This window comes from Oncorhynchus masou, chromosome 12 (assembly GCF_036934945.1).
Source record: "Oncorhynchus masou masou isolate Uvic2021 chromosome 12, UVic_Omas_1.1, whole genome shotgun sequence".
Classification (NCBI taxonomy): Eukaryota; Metazoa; Chordata; class Actinopteri; order Salmoniformes; family Salmonidae; genus Oncorhynchus; species Oncorhynchus masou.
The window spans coordinates 40,394,074-40,410,882 of NC_088223.1; positions in this window are offsets into that span (position 1 = coordinate 40,394,074).

The window sequence follows — 16,809 nt, forward strand, 5'->3', positions numbered from 1 at the left end:
ATTTCTTCAGCCTCCACCCACACAATGCTGTCTGTGTGGGTGGACCAATTCAGTTTGTCTGTGATGTGTACGCCGAGGAACTTAAAACTTACTACCCTCTCCACTACTGTCCCATCGATGTGGATAGGGGGCTGCCCCCTCTGCTGTTTCCTGAAGTCCACAATCATCTCCTTAGTTTTGTTGACGTTGAGTGTGAGGTTATCTTCCTGACACCACACTCCGAGGGCCCTCACCTCCTCCCTGTAGGCCGTCTCGTTGTTGTTGGTAATCAAGCCTACCACTGTAGTGTCGTCCGCAAACTTGATGATTGAGTTGGAGGCGTGCATGGCCACGCAGCCGAGGATGAACAGGGAGTAACGGAGAGGGCTCAGAACGCACCCTTGTGGGGCCCCAGTGTTGAGGATCAGCGGGGTGGAGATGTTGTTACCTACCCTCACCCCCTGGGGGCGGCCCGGCAGGAAGTCCCAGTTGCACAGGGCAGGGTCGAGACCCAGGATCTCGAGCTTGATGACGAGTTTGGAGGGTACTATGGTGTTAAATGCTGAGCTGTAGTTGATGAACAGCAATTCTCACATAGGTATTCCTCTTGTCCAGATGGGTTAGGGCAGTGTGCAGTGTGGTTGAGATTGCATCGTCTTTGGACCTATTTGGGCGGTAAGCAAATTGGAGTGGGTCTAGGGTGTCAGGTAGGGTGGCGGTGATATGTCCTTGACTAGTCTCTCAAAGCACTTCAAGATGATGGAAGTGAGTGCTACGGGGTGGTAGTCGTTTAGCTCAGTTACCTTAGCTTTCTTGGGAACAGGAACAATGGTGGCCCTCTTGAAGCATGTGGGAACAGCATACTGGGATAAGGATTGATTGAATATGTCTGTAAACAGACCATCCAGCTGGTCTGCGCATGCTCTGAGGGCGCGGCTGGGGATGCCGTCTGGGCCTGCAGCCTTGCGAGGGTTAACACATATAAATGTTTTACTCACGTCAGCTGCAGTGAAGGAGAGTCCGCATGTTTTGGTTGCGGGCCGTGTCAGTGGTACTGTATTGTCCTCAAAGCCGGCAAAAAAGTTTTTTAGTCTGCCTGGGAGCAAGACACCCTGGTCCGTGATGGGGCTGGTTTTCTTTTTGTAATCCGTGATTGACTGTAGACCCTGCCACATGCCTCTTGTGTCTGAGTCGTTGAATTGTGACTCTACTTTGTCTCTATACTAACGCTTAGCTTGTTTGATGGCCTTTCGGAGGGAATAGCTACACTGTTTGTATTCGGTCATGTTTCCGGTCACCTTGCCCTGGTTAAAAGCAGTGGTTCGCGCTTTCAGTTTCATGCGAATGTCAGTTCGGTGATTAGATCCAGCACCCTTTCGGTTACTGAACCTTCACCCCAGGTCCTGAGCACTCTGGAGCAGGTTTTTAATCAAGGATTTCTGTACTTTGCTCCATTCATCTTTCCCTCGATCCTGACTAGTCTCTCATTCCCTGCCACTGAAAAACATCCCCACAGCATGATGCTGCCACCACAATGCTTCACAGGGATGATATTGGCTAGGTGATGAGCAGTGCCTGGTTCCCTCCAGACGTGATGCTTGGCATGCAGGCGAAAGTGTTCAATCTTGCTTTCATCAGACCAGAGAATCTTGTTTCTCATGGTCTGAGAGTCCTTTAGGTGCATTTTGGCAAACTCCAAGCAGGCTGTCATGTGCCTTTTTACTGAGTAGTGGCTTCCGTCTGGCCACTGTATCATAAAGGCCTGATTGGTGGAGTGCTGCAGAGATGGTTGTCCATCTGGAAGGTTCTCTCATCTCCACAGAGTAACTCTCGAGCTCTGTCAGAGTGACCATCAGGTTCTAGGGCACCTCCCTGATTAAGGCTGTTCTCCCCCGATTGCTCAGTTTCGCTGGGCAGCCAGTTCTAGGAAGAGTCTTGGTGGTTCCAAACTTCTTCCAAAACTTGTGCCTCAACACAATCCTGTTTCATTGCTCTACAAACAATTCCTTTGACCTCATGACTTTGTTTTTGCTCTGACATGCATTGTCAACTGTGGGACCTTATATAGACAGGTGTGTGCCTTTCCAAATCATGTCCAATCAATTGAATTTACCACAGGTGGACTCAGATCAAGTTGTAGAATCATCTCAAGGATGATCCATTGAAGCAGGATGCACTTGAGCTCAATTTCGAGTTTCATAGCAAAGGGTCTTTGTAAATACGGTATTTCTGCTTTTTTAAAATAAATGTTCACAAAACTCTAAAAACCTGTTTTTGCTTTGTCATTATGGGGTATTGTTTGTAGATGGTTGATGATTTTTTTTTAATCCATTTCAGAATAATGCTGTAACATAACAAAATGTGGAAAAAGTGAAGTGGTCTGAATTCTTTCTGAATGCACTGCATATTCTTCAAATAAATTCTACTGTAGATAACAACACATTTTTTGTCTTGTTTTATTGGTCAGGGATGCCAACCAGAGTAGAGAGTAGACTGGACTTAGCTGAGGGATAACCTCTATGCATGGATAGGTTGTTGAGGTGAGTTATGACTTGATTCTGTCAGGATTTGGCCAGGGTTGTTCCGGTTGTTGGTCACTAGATGCCCCCATTGTGCTTTTTGTCCTTATGTTTTTCCCTTGATCCCCATTATTATTTGCACCTGTGCCTCGTTTCCCTGATTGTATTTAAACCCTTAGTTTCCCTCAGTTCTGTGCTCTGTGTTTGTATGTTAGCACCCTGCCCTAGTGTTCTGTGTGCTCTTGTCGATTCCGGGTGACGCTCTTGTGGTATTCTGTTTTTTTGTTTTTGTTTATTTTTTGTGAGTTTCTTTTGAGGCCTTTTTGTGCTTTACCTACCACCTTTTGGATTTGCCATTTTTTGTATTTAAGGATTTTTTCTTTATTAAATACACCGTCTTAAGTACTGCTGTGTCTGCCTCATCTTCTGGGTTCTGCTGACTATTCGTGGCTCAGTTGGTTAAGTGACTGTTTCTCACTCCGGAGACCCAGGTTCGAAACCGGGTCCTGACAGAAACACAGAGCCAAAAATGAACCCAGAGGCAGCCAGTTCCCAGGACCTTTTGCCACGCTGTCCCACCACCAGGAGACTGTCCAACGCCACGAAGCCGCCCTGGTTCAGCAAGAGGCCTTAATGGCTAGACATTCTCATCTTCTGTCGGAGATGCTGACTTCCATTAAGCAAATATCTGATCGACTTACCCCGGCAACAGTTCCCGTCCCAGTACCTCAGGTTCACGTACCCATGGCAGTTAACCCCCTGGCTGAACCTCGTCTTCCACCTCCCCAACGGTTCTCAGGTGATCCAAGTGCTTGTAAAGGGTTTCTCACTCAATGTTCTCTCTCCTTTGAGCTGCAACCCTCGTCGTTTCCCACCGACCGGTCTAAGATCGCAAATATCATCACCCTGCTGTCGGAAAAAGCCCTGGCCTGGGCTACTGCTGTGTGGGATGCCCATAGTTCCTGCTGTGTCAGCTACTCTGCCTTTGCTGAGGAATTCAAACGAGTGTTTCAAGGCCCAAGCAGTGGTTCTGACTCAGCCAAACAGCTCCTGACTCTCCATCAAGGTTGGCGCAGCGTGACGGACTATGCCATCCAGTTCCGCACGGTGGCAGCAGCGAGTGGCTGGAACAACGAGGCGCTCACGGTGTGCTTTCTGAAAGGCCTTTCCGACACTATCCAAGATGAACTGGCCACTCGGGAACCACCGGACAATCTCGAGTCCCTGATCAAGTTGGCCTCACGCATTGACCAGCGTCTGAGAGAGAGAGAACTCAACCGTAGACCTCTAGCCCCTATCAGTCCCAGCTCCGAGTCCCCACCTTTATCATCGCTGGCTCCACCGGAACCCATGCAGATTGGACGCATCTCCCAGGCTGAGAGAGACCGCCGGATGAGGGAGCGACGCTGTCTATATTGCGGCAAACCGGGCCATTTCCGTTCCACGTGTCCCGGGCTCCAGGGAAACGCTCTGTCCCGTACAGACCGGGGGAACTGTAACGGGAAACATAACCTCCTCCCATCCGTCCAACTCCCGTCTGCTCATTCCAGTCACCCTCTCCTGGGACAACCACAAGCTTCACCTTCAAGCCTTGGTAGACTCTGGAGCCGCAGGTAACTTCATGGATGGTGTCTGGGCGAAGGAGAATGGCGTTCCCTCTGAACCTCTAAGTGACCCCATGAGGGTTACTACATTGGATGGAAGCCCTTTGGGATCTGGACTTGTCACTCATGTCACTACCTCCTTGCGACTTTCAGTTTCACAACACCAGGAATTGATGAACTTTCATTTGATCTCCTGTTCCGAGTTCCCTCTCGTCCTTGGATACCCCTGGCTTCACAGCCATAACCCTCACATCGACTGGTCTGTGGGCACTATCAAGCAGTGGGGTCCTACGTGCCAAGCTACTTGTATTTTCCAGAATTCCCCGAGTTCTACTCCCGAGTCTTTAGAATCCATCGACCTGACCCGAGTTCCCGAGTGTTACCATGACCTCAAACTGGTGTTTAGCAAACAGAGGGCCACCATGCTACCACCCCATAGACCTTACGATTGCCCCATCGACCTGTTTCCGGGCACTTGCCCCCCAGGGGTCGGATCTTTTCCCTATCTCCACCCGAACGAGCTGCTATGGATACCTACATCAAGGACGCTCTGGAAGCAGGCCTCATGCGTCCATCCACCTCCCCGGCGGGAGCAGGGTTTTTCTTTGTGGCCAAGAAAGACGGTGGATTACGTCCTTGCATCGACTACCGGGGACTCAATGCCATAACCGTCCGTAACCGTTACCCGCTACCCCTTATGGCCACAGCCTTCGAGCTGCTCCAGGAAGCAGTTGTTTTCACTAAGCTTGACCTGCGGAACGCATACCATCTTGTGCGGATCAGACCTGGTGACGAGTGGAAGACCGCTTTCAACACGCCTACTGGTCACTATGAATACTTGGTGATGCCCTTCGGCCTGACCAACGCCCCAGCGGTGTTCCAAGCGCTCATAAACGATGTGCTTAGGGATATGCTTAACATATTTGTGTTCGTTTACTTGGATGACATCCTCATCTTTTCGAGCTCCCTTCAAGAACACACTAAGCATGTCAGACAAGTACTCAAATGCCTCCTAGACAGCCATCTGTACGTTAAGCCGGAAAAATGTGAATTCCATTCATCCCGAGTACAATTCCTGGGATTTGTAGTGGAACCCGGTCGAGTCCAAATGGACCCCAGGAAGGTAGGGGCGGTAGCGGATTGGCCCACCCCCAAATCCGTTAAGGATGTTCAGCGTTTCCTGGGCTTCACAAACTTTTACCGCAAGTTCATCAAGAACTTCAGCTTGGTGGCAGCTCCTCTCTCAGCTTTAACCAAAGGTGGCAATGCAAGGTTTTTGTGGGGAAGAGAAGCTGAGACGGCCTTCCAAGGACTCAAGCAGCGCGTCCTCTCTGCCCCCATCCTGATACTACCGACTACGGATGAACCATTTGTGGTGGAGGTAGACGCATCAGAGGTTGGTGTTGGAGCTGTCCTGTCTCAGAGGGGTGAAGACAAGAAGCTTCATCCGTGCGCTTTCTTCTCACACCGGCTTACCCCAACTGAGAGGAACTACGATGTGGGGGATCGTGAACTCCTAGCGGTTAAGATGGCATTGAAGGAATGGAGACACTGGCTCGAGGGGGCTTCTCACCCGTTTCAAGTGCTTACGGACCACAAAAATCTGGAGTATATCCAGCAGGCGAAGCGGTTGAACTCTAGACAAGCTAGATGGTCTCTTTTCTTCAATCGATTCCAGTTTATCCTCACCTATCGGCCCGGGTCGAAGAATCTCAAACCGGATGCCCTGTCCCGAGTCTACGCTCCTGCCATTCGAGATGACACGGACATGCCTGTCCTTCCTGCTGCTAAGATTGTGGCTCCGATCTCGTGGCAAGTTGAGGATACCGTGAGACGTGCTCAAGCTAGCGAACCGGACCCGAAAGGAGGCCCTGCCAATCGGTTGTTTGTCCCCAAGGCAGTGAGGACTCAGGTCCTTCTGTGGGGGCACTCCTCTCGCCTCACCTGTCATCCGGGCGTAGGTCGCACCTTGGAGTTCATCCAGCGTAAGTTCTGGTGGCCTACCATAAGAGAAGACGTTGCCACTTTCGTCAATGCCTGCCCCGTGTGCTGCCAGGGCAAATCTTCTCACCTCCGCCCTCAAGGACTCCTTCACCCTTTACCTGTTCCCCACAGACCCTGGTCCCATATCTCATTGGACTTTATTACTGGACTTCCTCCATCCCATGGCAATACTACTATCCTAGTCATAATCGACAGGTTTTCAAAGGCGGCCAGGTTCGTCCCTCTGACTAAGTTACCTTCTGCCAAGGAAACGGCTGAGTTGGTAATTAATCATGTGTTCCGAGTCTTCGGCATTCCTCAAGATGTGGTTTCTGACAGAGGTCCCCAGTTCGCCTCAAGGTTTTGGAAGGCCTTCTGCCAACTCATGGGGGCTTCTGCCAGTCTATCCTCAGGGTACCATCCGGAGTCCAACGGCCAAACAGAGAGGATGAATCAAGAGCTGGAAACCACCCTCCGATGTATGACTCGTGACAACCCGTCCACATAGTCATCCTTTATTGTTTGGGCCGAATACGCGCACAACACCTTGCGCTCCTCCTCCACTGGTATGTCCCCGCACGAGTGTCAGTTTGGCTATGCTCCTCCATTGTTCCCGGACCAGGAGGCAGAAGTCAGAGTGCCTTCAGCCTTGAAGTTCGTCAGACGCTGTCGGCTTATGTGGAGGAAGACCCGTCTTAATCTTATGCGTTCCTCACAGAGGTACCAACAACAAGCCAACAGACGTCGCCGTCCCGGGCCTACCCTGCGCCCGGCCAGAGAGTCTGGCTCTCCACAAGAGACTTACCACTACGGGTGGAGTCTCGCAAGCTGTCCCAAAAATACATCGGTCCCTTTAAGGTTGCCAGGAGAGTTAACCCAGTTTCTTATCGCCTACACTTACCCAGATCCCTTAAGATTAATCCCACATTTCACATTTCCTTGTTAAAACCTGTTGTTTTTTCTCCCCTTGTCCCGGCAGACAGACCTCCCCCTCCGCCTCGTGTCATTGGAGGCCAGCCGGCTTATACCGTCCATCGGATACTGGACTCCCGCCGGGTGCAGCGGTCCTGGCAGTATCTGGTGGACTGGGAAGGCTACGGTCCTGAGGAGCGCTCCTGGGTTCCTGCCAAAGACATACTGGACCCTGACCTCATTCGTCAGTTCAGGGCCCTCCACCCTGAGAGAGCTGGTAGGAACGTCAGGAGCCGTTCCTAGGGGGGGGATTCTGTCAGGATTTGGCCAGGGTTGTTCCGGTTGTTGGTCACTAGATGCCCCCATTGTGCTTTTTGTCCTTATGTTTTTCCCTTGATCCCCATTATTATTTGCACCTGTGCCTCGTTTCCCTGATTGTATTTAAACCCTTAGTTTCCCTCAGTTCTGTGCTCTGTGTTTGTATGTTAGCACCCTGCCCTAGTGTTCTGTGTGCTCTTGTCGATTCCGGGTGACGCTCTTGTGGTATTCTGTTTTTTTGTTTTTGTTTATTTTTTGTGAGTTTCTTTTGAGGCCTTTTTGTGCTTTACCTACCACCTTTTGGATTTGCCATTTTTTGTATTTAAGGATTTTTTCTTTATTAAATACACCGTCTTAAGTACTGCTGTGTCTGCCTCATCTTCTGGGTTCTGCTGACTATTCGTGGCTCAGTTGGTTAAGTGACTGTTTCTCACTCCGGAGACCCAGGTTCGAAACCGGGTCCTGACAGATTCTTGTGTCTGATATTTTGAATCCATTAAGCATTTTGTCTGTTCTCAAAGGAAGAAATCATCATTGCATGTGTCATGTTCTTTTTTGCAATGCAGTGTTCCCACTTGTATATGCTGGGTGACAGCTTACCTTTATTGAGTTGAGTTGTCAACATATCTTCCATCCTCGCATCCTGACAAAAGAGAATGTACATGCAATAAGCTGGTAAGCTGTCACCCAGCATATACAAGTGTCACCCAGTATATACAAGTGTCACCCAGAAAATACAAGTGGGAACACTGCATTGCAAAAAGGAACATGACACATGCAATGTTCATTTCTTCCTTTGAGAACAGACAAAGTGCTTAACGGATTCAATCTATTTTTAGACTGGACGCACAATAAAGCTGGGATCAAACATTAAGCCCTCATGGACGATAGGGCTTTCTGCTTCAGGTGAGCTATTCATAATACGTACAATAAGTACAAGAAAACAGCAGGGTAGACAAGAGAGAGCTGCTCTTCCTCCTGGGGAAGACCTGCCCGCTCCAAGATCTCTCCATCACGTTTGACAACTTCAAGGTGTCCTCCTCCTAGAATGCAAAGAACCTTGGTCTGTCCCTGACAACACCCTGTCGCTCTCTGCAAACATCAAACCAGTGACTCGCTCTTGTAGGTTCATGTTCTGTCTACAGCATTTGTGGAGTGCGACCCTACCTCATACAGGAAGTGGCGCAGGTCCTAATCCAGGCACTTGTCATCTCCCATCTGGACTACTGCAACTCACTGTTGGCTGGGTTCCTCGCTTGTGCCATCAAGCCCCTGAAACGTATCCAGAATGCTGCAGCCTGCCTGGGGTTCAACCTTCCAAAGTTTTTGTTTGTCACCCGCTCCTCCGCACACTTCACTGGCTTCCAGTTGAAGCTCACATCCACTTCAAGACCATGGTACTTGCCTACGGAGCAGCAAGAGGAATTGCCCCTCCCTAGTACCTTCAGGCTATGCTCAAACCCTACACCCCAATCCAAGCACTCCATTCTGCCACCCCTGGTCTCTTGGCCCTCCCCCACCCTAAAGGAGGGCAGCTGCCGCTCAGCCTAGTCCAAGCTCTTTGTCCTGGCACTCAAATGGTGGAACCAGCTTCACCCTGAAGCTAAGACAGCAGAGTCCCTGCACATCTTCCAAAAACATCTGAAACCCTACTTCTTCAAAGAGTACCTTAAATAATTTCACCTTTACTAGCTCTGACATTGGTGATAGTTACTTTGAGGAAAAATGCACTTACTATGACTGTGATATGTGGTTATCCCACCTGTTATCTATGTTATAAATCTGGATCAAATGTAGGCCTATGTAATTAGATTGTAAGGATAAAGACGTATTTAGGCTCTAAATAGTCATCCACCCAAAACAGTAAACATAATAACAATGATAGGTGGCGACATCATGTAGTGCCTTTTGCTTCCCAAAAAACAGAAGCTTGTCTCTCCCACAAGCTTTGGTTCTGACTTCAAGTTACAGTTGGTAAGCAACTGCAGAAATGTTCAGTCAACTGCAGTTGAAAGTTCATGACCTTTGATCACATGGTGGTTGTAAAGGTCATGCATTCAACATGTAAGTTGAAGTCGCAAGTCAGGCAATTCTTATACCCATAATGCAGCACACTTTGAAAATTAACTTCTTGACAAAAGTGATCCGCTCGAATGCACCTACTGTGTCCCGGTGTTGTTGCAGTTCATGCTTGTATCAAGGTGACATCTAGATGGTTATCATAAGCTAGGTTTCCATCCAATTGGCGACAGATTTTCATGCGAATATTCTAAAATCCGTTAATTTTCCCACCTAGATGTGTTTCGACCAAACTGACTTGATGCTGATAAAATCAAATCAAATTGTATTTGTCACATGCGCCGAAAACAAAAAGTTTAGACCTTACAGTGAAATGCTTACTTACAAGCCCTTTAAAAACAAAAATAAGAAATAAAAGTAACAAATAATTAAAGAGCAGCAGTAAAGTAACAATAGCAAGGCTATATAGTGGGGGTACCAATACAGAGTCAATGTGCGGGGGCACTGGTTAGTGAAGGTAATTAAGGTAAAATATACATGTGGATAGAGTTATTAAAGTGACTTATGCATAGATAATAACAGAGAGTAGTATACGCGTAAAGGGGGGGGGGGGTAATGCAAATAAAATAGTCTTGGTAGCCATTTGATAAGATGTTCAGTAGTCTTATGGCTTGGGGCCAATCTTTAGGGCCTTCCTCTGACACCGCCTGGTATAGAGGTCCTGGATGGCAGGAAGTTTGGCTCCAGTGATGTACTGGGCCGTACACACACACTCGGTAGTGCCTTGCGGTCAGATGCCAAGCAGTTGCCATACCAGGCAGTGATGCAACCTGTCAGGATGCTCTCGATGGTGCAGCTGTAGAACTTTTGGAGGATCTGAGGACCCATGCCAAATCTTTTCAGTTGCATGAGGGGGAAAAGGTTTTGTTGGGCTCTCTTCACGACTGTCGTGGTGTGCTCGGACCATGTTAGTTTTTGGTGATGTGGACACCAAGGAACTTGAAGCTCTCAACCTGCTACGCTACAGCCCCGTCGATGAGAATGGGGGCATGCTCGGTCCTCATTTTCCTGTAATCCACAATCATCTCCTTTGTCTTGATCATGTTGAGGGAGAGGTTGTTGTCCTGGCACCACAGCCAGGTCTCTGACCTCCTCCCTATAGGCTGGCTCGTCGTGATAAGGCCTACCACTGTTGTGTCGTCTGCAAACTTAATGATGGTGTTGGAGTCGTGCCTGGTCGTGCCTGGCCGTGCCGTCAAGAGTGAACAGGGAGTACAGGGAGGAGGGGACTGAGCACGCACCCCTGAGGGGCCCCCGTGTTGAGGATCAGCGTGGCGGATGTGCTGTTACCTACCCTTACCACCTGGGGGCTGCCTGTCAGGAAGTCCAGGATCCAGTTGCAGAGGGAGGTGTTTAGTCCCAGGGTCCTTAGCTTAGTGATGAGCTTTGAAGGCACTATGGTGTTCAACGCTGAGCTGTAGTCAATGAATAGCATTTTCACATAGGTGTTCCTTTTGTCCAGGTGTGAAAGGGCAGTGTGGAGTGCAATAGAGATTGCATCATCTGTGGATCTGTTGGGGCGGTATGCAAATTGGAGAGGGTCTTGGGTTTCTGGGATAATGGTGTTGATGTGAGCCATTACCAGCCTTTCAAATCACTTTATGGCTACAGACGTGAGTGCTACGGGTCGGTAGTCATTTAGGCAGGTTACCTTAGTGTTCTTGGGCACAGGGACTTGGAAGTCTGCTTGAAACATGTTGGTATTACAGGCTAAAAAATGTCAGAGAAGACACATGCCAGTTGGTCAGAGCATGCTTGGAGTACACGTCCTGGTAATCCGTCTGGCCCTGCGGCCTTGTGAATGTTGACCTGTTTAAAGGTCTTACATCGGCTGCGGAGATCCGATATTAACCAGTAATTCAAAATACGCCTAAACTTTTTAAAACGTTAGCTGACACCTTGAGACTCTATAGAGCACATATGTCAGAGTCAAGGCCCGCGGGCCACATCCGGCCCGCGAGAAGGTTTTTTACGGCCCCTGGGATGATCTTGATTTATTATTAGAACCGGCCCGCAGACCGCAGCAAGCCGGCAGCCCGCAGATCTTTTACACGCACCAATACTACATTTCCCACAATGCAACGGTGACGCACCGAGCAGTAGGCTGCTTCATTTCAATATTTATTGGCACAGCAGTCGTCAGCATCACAGTAAAATTAACTTTCAGATACCCATCAAAAATGGCAAAACGGAAGGTGGACACTGAGAACCGGGGTTTCAAACAAGGTGGGAGTCGGTATATGTTCACGGAGGTAGCTGGAAAACCTGTGTGTCTTCTGTGTGGAGAAAGTGTGGCGGTACTGAAAGAGTATAATCTGAGACGACATTATGAAACGAAACACGCGGACAAAAACAAGAATATGGACATGGAACAAAGGCTACAAAAGGCAGAGGAATTAAAACGAGGCCTCAAATCTCGACAGGCTCTGTTCAAAAAAGCCAAATCACAAGGCCAGGCTGCTGTCAAGGCCAGTTTTATTTTGGCAGAAGAGATCGCTAAATCAGCCCGGCCATTTACGGAGGGGGATTTCATCAAAAACTGCATGATTAAAGTTTGTGACGAAGTTTGCCCAGAAAAAAGGCAACTCTTTTTAAATGTGAGTCTGAGCAGAAACACCATTGCCGAGAGAGTAGACCAGTTGTCCATCAATCTAAAAGAGCAGCTTGTGAAAAAGGGAAAAGATTTCATTGCATATTCCTTGGCTGTGGATGAGAGCACCGACATTTCTGACATTGCCCAGTTGTCAATTTTCATCCGCGGAGTGGACTCCAGCCTAAGCGTGACAGAGGAGTTTTTGGCTTTACGTCCTATGCATGGCACAACTACGGGGCATGATTTGTATGAAGAGGTGTCAAGATGTGTAAATGAGATGGAGCTGCCTTGGGAAAAACTCGTGGGTTTGACAACCGACGGAGCACCTGCGATGTGTGGACACAGGAGCGGACTGGTGGCGAAGATACGGGAAAAGATGCAAGAGGAAAACGCGACAGGTGAGCTGACAGCTTATCATTGTATCATACACCAGGAAGCGTTGTGCGGTAAAGCCTTGAAAATGGAGCATGTAATGAGCATCATCACGCGCACAGTTAACTTTATCAGAGCCAAAGGTTTGAATCACCGCCAGTTCAAGGCATTTCTGACGGAGTTAGAAACGGAGCATGGTGATTTGCCTTATCACACAGGTGCGATGGCTAAGCCAGGGAAAGGTGCTTCAAAGATGTTTCGAGCTTCGTGAGGAGATTTGTCTGTTCTTGGACAGCAAAGGGAAAGACACAACACAACTCCGAGACGAAATGTTTCTGTGTGAAATGGCTTTTCTGTGTGACATTACGAGTCATCTGAATGCAATGAACTTGCAGCTGCAGGGTCGGGATCATGTCATCTCTGATATGTACAGTACAGTGAAGGCATTTAAAACCTTGATGAACTTGTGGAAAAAAACATTGATGAACTTGTGGAAAAGATGGGACACCACCAAGTATCACCCTCAACCTCAAACAAGTGAACATTACTGTGCAATCACATATTTAGAGTTTTTACTCAGTTCAAGTTTAAAAGTTAAAGTTTAATATTTGTTTTCACTGCATGTTACTTCTCCTTAAACAAAGTGTTGTTTTTGATTAATAGATTTTTGCACTTTATTTTATTGTATTTCAATCCAATTATATTTTAAAAATATTTCAGTTGAGTGGATGATAGAAAATTGCTATTATTGTTTTTTTCTTTGAAGTAAATTTAGCCCACTTTTGCTAAAATAGAAAATATAGGCTACTGATGGTGCCTTGAATACCGGTTTCTTTCATTTAATGTTCATGTTATGGGGATTTTTATATAAAGGAAATTTGTCTTTTGTGTCTGTTGAAAATTAAAGATTACTGACAGACCTCATAAGAAAATATTGCTTTATTTATCTGATCATATTGGAATATATTTGTTAGGTTTTCAGTAGGTTCAATTAGGTTCACTAGACTATATGCGTCATTTAAAAATTTTTCAATGAACATTCGAACAGTCCGGCCCTCGGCTTGTAGCTAAATTTTTTATTTGGCCCTCCGTCCATTTGACTTTGACACCCCTGCTATAGAGGGTAACAATGTTTTCCCTGAAGGGATGGCAATTTTGTTATTTGTTAGCTAGCTATCAAGGTTACCAGTTAGCTTTTAACATTACCCCTCTATCAAGTCTAGCTAGCTAGCTCTACTGGCTGCTGGCTAAATTAGCTAACGTTCTTGATTGTAGTTACTAAGATAAATGAAACATTTAAAATGAGCTACTCACTTTAGCGTTTACTTTATTGGGGTATTTTCTGAACAGATTCTCACTTATTTGTTTCTCCTGTTGTCAATTTGACCACACCATTTACAGCCCCAAGTTAAAAGAGGACAGTTGGAACACAACCCTCTTTATCCAAAGGGAATTCACAAATGATCGCCAAAGTCTGAAAGAATTATATGGATTTAATATCTGTTTTTGAATTTGAGCATGTCCTCAATTCAAATCCACATCTGAAATGCTCCTAATTTAGCACATCAAGATCCTGATATGGACCTCAGTCATGAGCATATGCATTGTATGTGCTGAGAAAATACACTATGTAAGCCTACGGTCAGTATTTGTCATCTGTAGTGAAATTAAGATGTTCACATAGGCCTATCTCAGTATATCTAATGAGTCAATATCCGGCCATACCATGTATGATATCCGGTTGGAATCCAAAAATAATTTGTGCATGAAAGAAAAATATGGATTTCATATTTGTCCAATTATTGAGCATGTGCTGAAAACTCAGAAATGCACCATAAATTGTCCTTGTTTTCAGCATATCAAGATCTGCATATGGACCTCAGCCAAGAGAAGCATATCTGGAATCAATGTTGCTTCCTATCTTGAATGTGCTGAGAAAACACATATGTGATGTATACAGTCAGTTTTTGTCAACAAGAACAGAGGAAAAGGATGTCACATATCTCAGGATATTGAATTAGTGCATTTCCGGCCAAATGAAATGTCCATGTGTAATATTTGGAATAATCCCAATATCATTCATGTCTAAAAGGCACATCTGGATTCAGAATTTGTCAGGGTATGGTGCATATCCACAAAATTCAAAATGTGCATTGGAAATGGTTTGAATGCTCTATTTAGCACTTATCATCATGGTTTTCTTTTTCAATCTCGACAAAAAGAAAATACCCACCTCCCTACTCAGTATCAAAGAAAAAATCTCAGAAAGTCATTCAACTTTTTAGTGTTTTGTAACAGAAGTCTCTTTCCATTAATCTAATGGCCTGTGAGGATTTTGGATGCTGGAATTATATTCGAGTGGAGTGGATGAACATGTGCAGGTAGTCTACTGGAGATTTTTTTGGGGTGGCCCGCACTACAGATGGATGGGTGATTGTGCAACTTCAGGAACTTCTATGTCCTCAGGGTAAATCTGGGGGATTTTATTTAAAAATCTATATTTTTAATCTTTACATGTTAAATTCACACTACAATCACCCCAGATTTTTTTAACACCTCTCACCTCTAAGTATTTTAGCTACTTTTCAGATGCATTTTATACCTCAAATTCACTGTTTTGCCCTTGTCCCTGCCCAAATTTTTGAGCTTCTACTATGTTTTTTTTCTATGACAAAACATGACTAACTACACATTATGTAATGTTATCTTCTAGAGTCAATAAAATAAAATATATATCAATATTTATTGTGAGTTTGCCCTTTATATTGTTATTTACACAAAATAAACCTGTCCTTTGGTAGTGGTGTCATTTCCACCACTGAGGGCAAAATGTCTCATTAATCAAGAGAACGTTAATTTAGTTACCATGGAAAAGTATTGCGACACTGAAGCACGTGGCTTCAGCAGACAGTTGTTCCAGGAGTGATGTCCAGAAGTTGAAGAAAAATCTAGGAAAATATTGCTTGTGTAGAGAATATTTTTATTGTCAGTCATTTCCAAACAGGCTATAATTTCTTTAATTTGTGGTAGAATTTAGATTTTTTAAATATATTTTATATTTTATATTTTTGTAAACTATATGCTAGCTGTAATACTAGCCAAAGCATGCTAAGCAGTCTGTAATTTTTCTCCAAAAACAGTGGAAGTGTCATTACCATCACGGTCATTTCCATCACAAACTTAACAGTGGTGGAAATGACAAAAATCCATTATGTTAATACTTTAAAATCTTTAGACTTATTTAATCATGTTTTGATTTCCTTTAATCTAGAAAATGCTCCAAGGTGTGCACAATTCTGAAAACTGAAATAGCATTTTGTCTTTGTTTTTAGAAGATGCCACATAAAACAACACAGAGGTCACAGACATAGAAACAAAATAGAAAAAATGATCCTATACGATACCAGGAACATCTGAAAAAATACAGGGAGAGATACTGGAAGAAAAAAGGATCTCTGAGCTTACAAAGCAAGAACAAAGAAGCAAGAGATGGCAATGGAAATGCAACCAACGGAATAGAAGACAGACTTTACAGAGAAAAGTTGCAATGGAGACCTACCTATCAGCCATCACAACACATTAGTCACCAGGTGACTTGCAGCCAGATCATGAGGCCATCATACCTGCCCCTAACTTACCCGCCCTGATGCACACCCTGATACCCCTTCCTCATCATCTGCAACAGGAATGAGAAGTCAAATACTTGCTGGAAGGAAAAAGGTTGGAAGAGGTCACTCAAAAACAGAGATGTCAAACTTGATAAAGCTTAAAACATTATCATTATTATTCACCAGTTTAAAGATAAACTTCTTGTTAATCCAGCCACAGTGTCTGATTTCTAAAATACTTTACGGCGAAAGCACACCTTGCGAATATGTTAGGTCAGCGCCTAGCCACAGAAAACCATACAGCCAATTTCCAACCAAGGAGAGGTGTCACAAAAGACAGAAATAGCGTTAAAATTAATCACTTACCTTTGATGATCTTCATCTGATGGCACTCCCAGGTCTCTATGTTAGACAATAAATGTTAGATTAAGTTCATATTTATGTCCAAATACCTCTTTTTTGTTCGCGCGTTTAGTCCAGTAATCCAAAATGCACAAGGTGCGGGCACTAAGTCCAGACGAAAAGTCAAAAAAGTTTAATTACAGTTCATAGAAACTTGTCAAACAATGTATATGATCAATCTTTAGGATGTTTTTATCATTAATCTTCAATAATGTTTCAATTTCTTTGTCTTTAGAAATTAAAAGGAATGGAGCTCGTACTCACGGCCGCACGCGTGACTTAGCTCATGGCATTCTGCCAGACCCCTGATTCAAACAGCTCTTATTCGCTCCCCCTTCATAGTAGAAGCCAGAAACAACGTTCCAAAGACTGTTGACATCTAGTGGAAGCCTTAGGAAGTGCAATATGACCCCATTTACACTGTATATTGGAAAGGCAAT